Here is a 12,185-nt window from a genome sequence, read left to right on the forward strand (position 1 = left end):
TTAATCCATGAAATGCTGTATACTCCTGATGTTGAAGTTGCCCTCCTTCAGGAGGTGCATTTTGCATCTTTTTATGCTTACCATGGTTTTATGGCATGTGTCTCCCACACTGCCCCTATTGGTAGTGGGGTGGTGATCATCTTATGTGGCTGTATCCTCACTGATGCAGTTGCCTACCTCCTGGATGCTGAAGGAACGGCTCACACATTTGGTGGCGTTAGAATCATCAAAGACTTGGGTCGCCGCCACAAAAGTTCCACTTTGTTCTTCAAGGCGGTCACGCCTGAGTCAGCAAGATACCGTGATCATGGGAGACGACTTCAACTCCACCCAGGCCCGAAAGACCAACTACCACGGCACTTTCCACACACAGTGCTAGCAGCAATTGTCCAGCCACTCAACCCAGTGGACTCTTAGGAGCACGTTTATGGCGATCATTCAGGGTTTAGGCATTTCACTAGTCATTCCTCCATTTCCTTCTATCTTGTTTATATCTCCCGTGATATTGTTGGTGAGGTGCAGGCTGCTGAAGTGTGGCTCATTGTGTTCTCTGACCATGACACATATATATCTGTGCCATCAATCTGTCCCATCAAAGGGTGTGGTGCAGCCATGGTTCATTGAAGCTGAACAACATCTGTCTTACTTCACCCAACTGCCAGCAGCTGATCAAGACCACGTAGACAGCCTATCATCAACATTGCAATGCATATCAGTCTGCCCTGTCTTGGTGGGTCCTCTGTGAAATGCCTACCCTCCGCAAGGCCTTGATTAGTTACTGAATGGAGGTTGCGGTGTGGTGACGATTAACCAAGGATCTTCACTTGACCGCACCGGCCGAAGTGGCCGTGCGGTTAAAGGCGCTGCAGTCTGGAACCGCAAGGCCGTTACGGTCGCAGGTTCGAATCCTGCCTCGGGCATGGATGTTTGTGATGTCCTTAGGTTAGTTAGGTTTAACTAGTTCTAAGTTCTAGGGGACTAATGACCTCAGCAGTTGAGTCCCATAGTGCTCAGAGCCATTTGAACCATTCTTCACTTGACCGTTCTCTGGAATTATACTATGATGCCATATTCACAGCAGCATCAGGTGATCCTGAATCATGTCAACGCACAGCTCACTGCCCTCTCTTGACCTCGCTATCAAGGAGCTATGTTCAGAGTGTGCACACACAATGGGTTAGGGCAGGAGTATCTGTCTATGTACCGCATGATAGTGTAAAGGTGTCACCATCAGAGGACTTTGACTGATTTTCTTACGATTGATGATGGGTGGTACTTAGACACCCAATGCAATATAAGGTTTGACCTCCATGTACATTATGTTATGCTCCATCTGCACAATGTCACCACCCTGCCAACATTAAGGTGGTCTCTCAACTCTCTATTGGCTCATTTCCTGGGGCTGCAATGGTGGATCTGCTTGTCGAACAGAGAATGAAGTCTTTGATGCTATCCAGGTGGGTTCTCAGCCATGGTGACCTCTCAGTAGAGTTTTATCGAACATTTCGTCCCTTCTGGCGCCAGTGTGGCCGGAAATTTATCGGGATCCTATGTCGCCTATTGTGCAGATGCAAGACGGTTTTCTCAATGGTTTCCTTAGTATCAACCACAAGTGTCAAGATACATCACAGATATGCATTTATCGCCCTTTGATACTGGTCAACAGCGACACCAAGATCTTTACATGGCTGTTGGCTGCGTGGTTTAAATGGATGGCTCAGCACACAGTTTCCCATGATCAGCCCTCTGCAGAAGGTGTCAATAACGTCTGCGCTGCCCTCTGTCATTATCGAGACATAATCGCCCTCGCTCACACTCGTCGTATACCTAGATTTCGACTCCTCTTGACTTCAGCCAGGTGTTCGATGAGGTCAATCTCGACCACCTGGAAAGGAATATGGGGTACCCCAATACTACAGTCGACATCGCAATGTGTCCCCTTCACAGAGTGACGTCCTGTGTACTCTACGATAGCCACTTAAGTCCTTCCATTTTGATTCATCATTCGGTGTGTCAAGACTAACTGCTCTCTGCATTGTTGTTTGCTTTCGCCATCGAAACGTTGCTCTGCAGCCTCTGCCGATGCCTGTCTGGGACATCACTTGGTGACTGTGTATTTTGCTGTGCTGCTTATGCGTACGATCTCGTCCTCATTCTTCATAGTGGTGCTGAGGTAAGGGAGTCATTGGCATGGGTTACCACCTATGGTGAAGCTCCTGGTAACGCTATAGCTATAGGTGCGGGACTTCCTAAGGACAGCACTGGTTTATACTTCGGTTTATAGGTAGAAGGCTAGGGATTGGGTTGGGTTGTTTGGGGAAGGAGACCAGACAGCGGGGTCATCGGTCTCATCGGATTAGGGAAGGACGGGGAAGGAAGCCGGCCGTGCCCTTTGATAGGAACCATCCCGGCATTTGCCTGGAGTGATTTAGGGAAACCACGGAAATCCTAAATCAGGATGGCCGGACGCGGGATTGAACCGTCGTCATCCCGAATGCGAGTCCAGTGTCTAACCACTGCGCCACCTCACTCGGTGGACAGCACTGCTCCATTGCTTGTAGCTCCTACTATCTGATGCTTAGGACTCGATTTCGTAAGTGATTTGCAGCACACGGTTGTCCTCCAATGCCGGCTCCTACTGTCTCAATTGTAAGCAGAGCTGCTAGATCATCGTTTACGAGCCATCGATCTCCTGAAATGGACGCAGTATGTTAATGTATATCTGGCGTTATGTATCCCTCATGTGGCATAGACACTTCCCATTCCGCCATCCATGGCCGGCCACACGTTAGCGGCATTGACGTCATATATTTGCCACCATTTGCTGCTCAAGATAAGGTATGAGACCCTCACTCTCCCACATCGCAGGGGTGGTTTAGGCTTTATCATGTCCCTGACAGAAGTATAGCCAATTTCGTCAGCACTGAAATGGTGCTGTGGTGTCGTCGTCCCACATGTGTTACCAGCCTGTTGCTGGATGCCCCTACATATGCTCTCTCTTAGCCCCTACCCACCATTTGGACATCCCGTCACCTTTTTGGGATTCTGCCAGTGCACTTGATTTCCACGAAGGAGGTCTATTGCTACCTTCAGCAGAATGGGTCACTGAATGTGTTTGAGGGCAGCAACTGGTGTGTCATCAGGTGATCGATGTGTGCTCCTTATCTTGTCACTGACGTCCTGTCTGCGTGGTACCTTACAGTCTATGGGAAGAAAGTATGCTGGTCACGCCTTCACGTTATTCACATTGCAGACACCCTGTTATGTGTTACCTGTCATGTACTGGACACAGACGAGCATCGCCTGGTGTGCGAATTGGCGATAGGCGTCTGGTACTTGCTATGACAGGTGCTGGGCTTCATCACCCATACGACTCCTCATCAGATATTACCTCCCCTACTCCTCTTTCCACACTTGGGATATTTCCCACAAACGAAGACGAACTCCGTGAAGTGGACACGAGATTCACTATTTGATTGCTGATGGGGAGTAAAACATCCTTGACTTTTGGCACTTCCTTAATGAACGACATTGTATAGCTACCCGCAATTCCAAATACAGAAAATTTTTCTCTAATTTTCTTTATAATGTCTTTCTTAACACACCCCGGAGATGGGGCGTTACTGCAGTGAGGAGTTGATCATCGCATTTTACACTCTTCGTACGAGTTATTCCTGAACATTGGACCGTCCTTCTGCGTCGAATACCACCGAGTGTGACGAATTGCAGCTCCCTCCTGCTCGCGATGTTGGTTTCCTACTACACTCGGTGGTGTTAAAGAAATTAAATAAAAGAAGAGTAACCTCGTCCCATTGATATCCTTTATTTATTTATTTAACCTGGCTAGATTAGGGCCATCAGGCCCTCTCTTACATCTAACCAGGCAAAAATGAGATAGAGCCAACAGCACCCAGTGTTCCCAGGCGGTCACCAATCCAAGCACTAACCGGGCCCGATGTTGCTTAAGTTCGGTGATCGGACGAGAACCGGTGTATTCAACATGGTATACCTCTGCTACACGTTCCCTACTTTTCTTTTGTTTCCTGGGGGAGGGGACGGGACAGGGTGGCCAGATATCGGATTTCAACCTATGCCCACTTTGTCCCCAACCCTCCTTTTGGCTGCCATGACGGTTGCATTGAAAAAAAAAAGAAATCTGTAGCCGAGCGTCGCTGGCACGGTGGCTCAGTGTGTTCGGCCAAACGGTTGGCTGCCATCTGTAATTAAATAAACTGAGTAAAGAAATGAATCAACGATGAACCTGAACGGATGTTACGTGACGTCCGCCCAACCAAATGCAACGAACAATAATGAAAAAAAGTGTTAAACGATTAGTTTCAGGAACATAATGTCCATGGATCGGACGTCCTTGCCTTATTTTATTTATATTATGCCTCATTTCATTTATATTATTTTTCCTGCATGTGTGGGAAGTATAATGTGGAACTATGGCACACTATACGAATCAGGACTACACTGATAATCTAAACGTGGGAAACAATACTTATTGCAATATACAGCATCTGCTATGAACGCCGAATATTTGGATGTGCATACTTTTTTCAATGTGTCTATTGGAAAATTAACTTCGGTAACATTCGTGAGCGGTTTTCGGTCGTCATACAGTTTCGCGGTGTACCACGCATGTCTGTTGTTAGAATTATGTGCGAATGATCCTTAGTGCTCGCGCTTATGAAAGTAAGCGCTTACTCGCTTGGCTGCGGAATCCTTGTTACTTTCTAGTGACCATAAGAAGTGCTTAGGCATGCGTAAAATGTTCAGACTCGATTTTCTCGAAAATGATTGAGAGTTTAAATGGCTCTGAGCACTATGGGACTGAACATCTGAGGTCATCAGTCCCCTAGAACTTAGAACTACTTAAACCTAACTAACCTAAGGACAGCATACACATCCACGCCCGAGACAGAATTCGAACCTGCTACCATAGCGGTCGCGCTGTTCCAGACTGAAGCGCCTAGAACCGCTCGGCCGCACCGGCCGGTGATTGAAAGTTGCGTCTTGCTATTTACATAAGTTGAAGTCCAAATCATGCCCTACACAAGCTGTCAATATGATTCATATCGATGAGTGGAAGTTCATACGGTCCCCTTGTTAGTACGAAAGTTGAGTGCACGCCCAATGCTGTTGTAAAATAGTATTGACAGGGCGAAATAACCGGTTCTCAGGATCAGATGGCCTCTAACTGAAATACAGGGTGATTCAAAAAGAATACCACAACTTTAGGAATTTAAAACTCTGCAACGACAAAAGGCAGAGCTAAGCACTATCTGTCGGCGAATTAAGGGAGCTATAAAGTTTCATTTAGTTGTACATTTGTTCGCTTGAGGCGCTGTTGACTAGGCGTCAGCGTCAGTTGATGCTAAGATGGCGACCACTCAACAGAAAGCTTTTTGTGTTATTGAGTACGGCAGAAGTGAATCGACGACAGTTGTTCAGCGTGCATTTCGAACGAAGTATGGTGTTAAATCTCCTGATAGGTGGTGTATTAAACGTTGGTATAAACAGTTTACAGAGAATGGGTGTTTGTGCAAAGAGAAAAGTTCTGGACGGCCGAGAACGAGTGATGAAAATGTAGCACGCATCCAGCAACCATTTGTTCGCAGCCCAGGAAAATCGACTTGCAGAGCTAGCAGAGAGCTGCAAATTCCACAATCAACTGTATGGAGAGTCCTACGAAAAAGGTTAGTTATGAAACCTGAACGTCAACTACCCGAGGCGATGGATCGGCCGCCAGGCAGCCCGTGACAGAGCACTTCATCACTGGCCTCCAAGAAGCCCTGATCTTACCCCCTGCGATTTTTTCTTATGGGGGTATGTTAAGGATATGGTGTTTCGGCCACCTCTCCCAGCCACCATTGATGATTTGAAACGAGAAATAACAGCAGCTATCCAAACTGTTACGCCTGATATGCTACAGAGAGTGTGGAACGAGTTGGAGTATCGGGTTGATATTGCTCGTGTGTCTGGAGGGGGCCATATTGAACATCTCTGAACTTGTTTTTGAGTGAAAAAAAACTTTTTAAATACTCTTTGTAATGATGTATAACAGAAGGTTATATTATGTTTCTTTCATTAAATACACATTTTTAAAGTTGTGGTATTCTTTTTGAATCACCCTGTATGTTTCTTGAGACTATGGAGGGTGTAAAGCGAAATTATGTGTTACAGTAAACACAGTTACGAAAGTGCACCACTAGAGGAAGATTGATGTCAAAAAAATGTTTGATGCTATAGTCTAAACTTCAGATGAAAAACATACAAATTTCGTCCAGTGTGTAGCTTATCGCTCATTTCTATAACTTTTTCGAAGGTCGGTGTAAATTTATTTCAGTTACAAAGTACACTTCATACATGTGTCCTGTTTTCTTCTACTTTCGTCACAGACTCGATTACATGTTGAAAGTTTGTGTACGTCACCATGACTGTTAGACATCCTCTGAATAAGAGATTAGAATTAAAATAAATTTACAGTAGTGTTCAAAAAAGTTTTATAAATTTTATACATATACTCACACATACTATCTACTCTGCGCAACACAATTTAAGGGTCACTTTTGCGGAACTCCGTGACTGTCTCCCAATGCGACGCGTAAGTTTACATTTGGCTCAGAGGTACCTACAACGTTCCTCTGCAATGGTTCAAAAGCTTACGCCCTACTACGTCACCGTTGGGCTCGGCGACGCTTTTATAGCAAGGTATCGACACAAACGAAAAATTGCCAAAGCTCAGAAGTTGATATGAGGTGTAAGGTGGGTTAATGATGTCACACTGGCACCAAATTTCACCACAATTCTGCCCAGTCCCACCGCGGACGTCATACCCTCTCTTACCCACATGTCACCCCTTCTCTTAGCGCATCTGCGAAGAATGTCTGAACAGCGAAGCCCTCCACTGAAATCATGCAGTTTTCTCACCCATGGCTGACTAAATTTTTTCAAACACACCGCCGCTCAAATTCTATACGAAAAGACGTCAGAGGGTGGCATAAAGGGTTCAATGAAAGCATCCCCTCCCTTGGAGCATTGAAACTCATACATTTCGCTGTCGAAAACGACAGTTCGTATTGCAATGATCAGCAGAACGACGGTCTTGACAATTTTTGACACTCCCCGGACGATTTCTCTCTTTCCTAAGGACATCGTGGCCCTGCAACCCCGTTGAGAGTGATTGCAGCCCTTTGGATGGTAGTGTAACTGCAATTTTTGTTCCAGTGTACAGGACGGAACGAACAGAGACCGTTCAAAGCCATTCGACGAAATCTGATCCTGATACGAAGCTACAAAGGGTGTGTATACTTTTTCAGCCCTCCTACTTCGCAGCATCCTCTGGCGTGAACGCGGGGGATGTGACACTGACATATGCGTGAATAAAAGGGGGAAGCGTGCCTCTAAGCAGGCCCAGTTCAAGAAACACTCGCCCACCTTTATTGGGCACTTTAAAAGTGTTCCTACCGGCCGCTGCGGCCGAGCGGTTCTAGGGGCTTCAGCCCGGAACCGCGCTGCTGCTACGGTCGCAGGATCGAATCCTGCATCGGGCATGGATGCGTGTGATGTCCTTAGGTTAGTTAGGTTTAAGTAGTTCTAAGTCTAGGGGACTGATGACCTCAGATGTTACGTCCCTTAGTGCTTGGAGCCATTTTTTGAAAAGTGTCCCTGCACAGCTATTCACTGATTCCTAGATGCCAGAGTGATATGCAACCATTTCGACACACCTCAACTGAGTGGCCCTACTTCGCTGAACTTCACTGAGATGACAAGTCATGAGATATTTAGATATGCTCAAGTACTGTGGTATGAATGAGACAGCGCTCAAATGGTTTAAATCGTACCTAACTGGAAGAGTGCAGAAAGCTGAAATAAGCAGTTCACATAATATCCAAAAAACTGGTGATTTCTCAAACTGGGGAACAATCAGGAATGGGGTGCCGCAAGGTTCAGTCTTGGGTCCTCTGCTGTTCTTAATGTATATTAATGACTTGCCATTCCATATTCACGAAGATGCAAAGCTGGTACTTTTGCCGATGATACAAGTATAGCTATCACACCCAACAGACAAGAATTACCTGATGAAATTGTAAACGATATTTTTCAGAAAATCATTAAGTGGTTCTCTGCAAGTGGGCTCTCATTAAACTTTGACAAAACACAGTATATACAGTTCCACACAGTAAATGGAATGACACCATTAATAAATATAGACTTCGATCAGAAAGTAAGTACCGTTTTGAAATTTAAAAAAAGAGGTGCTAAGATATCTCAATAATATTATTTGTAGATGAAAGCCTGTACTTAATCTACCCACTGACGCCATTAAAGTCTGATTTCTCCTTGTTTACGTTGTGTACTGAGTGTTTAAGATGCCTCCGATAATCGTGAGTCCCGCCGACTGTGAAATACGGGCTGTTATAAGATTTCTTAGTGCTAAAGGCCTAAAAGTTATCGATGTTCATCGTGAGATCTGTGGAGTTTACGGAGAAAACATAATGAGTGATGGAATGGTAAGAAAGTGGGTGAGAGCATTTAAAGATGGCCGCACAAATGTGCATAATGAACAACCGAGTGGGCGTCCTTCGGTCATTAATGAAAGTTTGGTGCAGGAAGTGGACAATAAGGTGGGAGAAAAGAGACGCTTTACGATTTCCTCCTTGAGGGATGACTTTCTTAATGTTTCTCGTAGTGTTTTGTACGGCATTGTGACCGAGCACTTGAATTACCGAAAATTGTGCGCACGTTGGGTACCGAAAATGTTGAAGGATGTGCACAAAACCAAACGTTTAGACAGTGCATTGACTTTCCTTGAGCGGTACCACAACGACGGTGATGATTTCTTAAGCCAAATTGTTACGGGCGATGAAACATGGGTGGCCTACGTCACACCAGAATCAAAGCAACAGTCCATGGAAGTTGAGCAAGGGCATCGTTTTGCTGCAAGACAATGCCCGTTCGCATGTGGTGAATCAGACCAAAGATCTCATCACATCTTCTCGATGGGAAACTCTAGATCATCTTCCGTACAGCCCCGATCTTTCACCCAGTGACTACCATTTGTTCATGCACTGACCTGGGCGGTCAGCGTCTTCAAGACGATGACGAAGTCAAAACAGCGGTGATGCAGTGGTTAACAAGTCGGGCGGTAGACTTCTATGAGGAGGGTATTAAAAAACTGGTACAACGTTATGACAAGTGACTCAATATTGACGGAAATCATGTAGAAAAGTAGATTAAGGTACAGGCTTTTATGTAAAAACAAAATTATTAAGATATTGTTAGCACGTTTTTTTTTTAATTTCAAAACGGTACTTACTTAAAAAACACCCCTCGTAAATCTTCTGCAGATATATACCATTGGAAAACAATCGCTTTATGTGTTATGAATTCTCACATATGACCCTCAGTTTGTGAGTCCATCTCCAGATGCTGACGGAAGCAACATTTCTGATTAGTCTTGCTCAAGCGCCTTGTACCTGCGTACATAAAACAACTTCTTTTCCTTTATACCTGCGAAGAGTTTACTTTTAGACTGTTCTCTTTTGAGGAGTGCTATCAACTCCAGTTTGGGTATAATGTGCTGTCGATGTATGCTGTCTCAAATTTGTCATCATTCTGACAGGATGGTTAAAAGGATCATGTCTTTCGACCTCCACTGTTTCCACGATTTGGAGAGACTCAATCCATACAACTGACTGTTATTTTTATTCCATAAAAATAATAGAAATTACCTCAAAAACAAAAGTTGCGTGAATCCCAATTTCCCATCATCTACAAGGCCTGTCCGTCACAATGAATAATTACCGTTGTGAGTGATTCCTGAGAACGTGACAGTTGAGATGAATACAGACAGAAAAGACCGTTTTGTATGGAAAAGTGGCGTAGTGAATTAGTGACTGTAAAGATGAGTTAATACTACCGACTGTGCTATGAAGCGCAGAAAGAAAGACAGACGGACCCGTTTATATGGCAGATGTTTAGGCCGCAGATCGGAAACAGTAATGGCAAACGTAAAATGTTATCAGTAAATGCTGAAGACATTTTTTTTAAAAAAAAAGTTGATGCATATGCACACAAATGTAGAGAAACACCAGTAGTAAAACGTATGTTCCTAGCACAAGTCTATGTAGAAGAGAAACAGTTTCATCTTTACTTTAGAATGAACTAGAATTAGTGTACTGAAGTTTCAACCAAATTGAAAACGTGATGCAAGTCATCGTGAATTGATAGTGTCTAGAAATTCAGTGGCCGTTCATTACCTAACATTACTTTAAATTTTTGTTCGTCGGAAACTGAATCCTATGAAAACAACTCTAATAAAAGAAACGAACAGCACTACATGTTCTCATCTTTTAATATTTTTCCCTTTTAGATAAGATAGTGTGCATTTACTTTACTAAACTCGTCAACGCATACTCTGGTGTTAATGTTACTACCAGTAATAATTATTAGGTGCCGATTGGTAACAAAGCTTTCACACTGCAGATAACGAGAATGAATACTCGTCATATCTATACATATAAACAGCAATGTCCTGACCAATCGACTCATCATCGCCCAGCCCAAGCCGCTAAGGACAGAAACTTAAAATTTGGGGAGGGTGTTGATCTTATACTGTAGGCGTTATTTAAGAAGGGAGTTTTCGAAATTCCATTCCAAAGGGAGTGAAATAGGGGATGAAATATTTTTTTTTAAAATACGTCGCTACTACGGCTATTTTGAAGCTAGATCTACGAAAACTGGTATTCGGTTTCTCGGTCAGAAATAAAGAAATACGTATTTCACCATGTTTGAAAATTTAAACCCTATGAGGTGAAATAGTGGGCGAAAATTATTTGAAAATACGCTGATGAGCCGAAGAAACTGGTACATCTGCTTAAGTGCCGCAACACGGCTTGGCATGGGCTTGACTAATGTCTGAAATACCGTATTGCTGGAGGGAACTGACACCATAAATCCTGCAGGGCTGTCCATAAATCCGTAAGAATACGAGCGGGTATAGATCTCTTCTGGACAGCACGTTGTAAGGCATCCCAGATATGCTCAATAATGTTCATGTCCGGGAAGTTTGATGACCAGCGGAAGTGTTTAAACTCAGAAGAGAGTTTCTGGAGCCACTATGTAGAAATTCTGGACTTGCAAGGAGTCGCATTGTCTTGCTGGAATTGCCCAGGTCCGTCGGAGTGCACGATGGACATGAATGGTTGCAGTTGACTAGACATGATGCTTACGCAAGTGTCACCTGTCAGAATCGTATCTAGACATATCAGGGGTCCCATATCACTCCAACTGCACACGCCCCACACCATTACAGAGCCTCCACCAGCTTGAACAGTCCCCTGATGATATGTAGGATTCATGAGGTTGACTCCATACCCGTACACGTCCATCCGCTCGATACAACTGTGAAACAAGACTCGTCCGACCAGGCAACATCTTTCCAGTCATCAACAGTCCAATGTCGGTGTTGACGGACCCAGGCGAGGCGTAAGCCTTTGTGTCGTGCAGTCATCAAGAATACTCGAATGGGCCTTCGGTTCCGAAAGCCCATATCGATTATATTTCGTTTAATGGTTCAGACGCTGACACTTGTTGATGGCCCAGCATTGAAATCTGCAGCAATTTGCGCAAGGGTTGCACTTCTGTCATGTTGAACTATTCTCTTCAGTCGTCTTTGGTCCCGTTCTTGCAGAATCTTTTCCCGGCCGCAGCGATGTCCGAGATTTGATGTTTTCCCGGATTCCTGATATTCACGGTACACTCGTGAAACGGTCGTACGGGAAAATCACCGCTTCATCGCTACTTCGGAGATGCTGTGTCCAATCGTTCGAGCGTAAACTACGGCACCACGTTCAAACTCACTTAAATTTTGATAACCTGCCATAGTAGCAGCACTAACCGATCTAACAACTGCGCTGACACTTGTATTGTGTAGGCGTTGGCAACCGCAGCGCCGTATTCTGCCTGTTTACATATCTCTGCATCTGAATATGCATGCGTATACCAGTTTCTTTGGCGCTTCAGTGTATATCATTACTGAAGGACTTCTGAAGTACTTTTAAGGCTACGTCTACGGAAATTGGTGTTTGGCTTCTCAGTTGCAATAAAAAATCACGTTTCAGTGTTTTTGGAATTTAACCCTTAAGGGGGCGAAATAGGGGATGGAATGCTTCATG

The 12,185-nt window shown here is 44.5% G+C and overlaps 1 protein-coding gene and 1 pseudogene across 1 annotated transcript in view; both read right to left on the minus strand.

Annotated features, from left to right (window-relative positions):
- The window catches only part of LOC124620042 (ornithine decarboxylase-like), a 97,450-nt gene that overhangs the window by 58,868 nt on the left and 26,397 nt on the right, over positions 1-12,185 (minus strand). The window lies entirely within an intron of this gene.
- LOC124620632 lies at positions 3,899-4,015 on the minus strand (annotated as a pseudogene).

This window comes from Schistocerca americana, chromosome 6 (genome assembly GCF_021461395.2).
Source record: "Schistocerca americana isolate TAMUIC-IGC-003095 chromosome 6, iqSchAmer2.1, whole genome shotgun sequence".
NCBI classification, from domain to species: domain Eukaryota; kingdom Metazoa; phylum Arthropoda; class Insecta; order Orthoptera; family Acrididae; genus Schistocerca; species Schistocerca americana.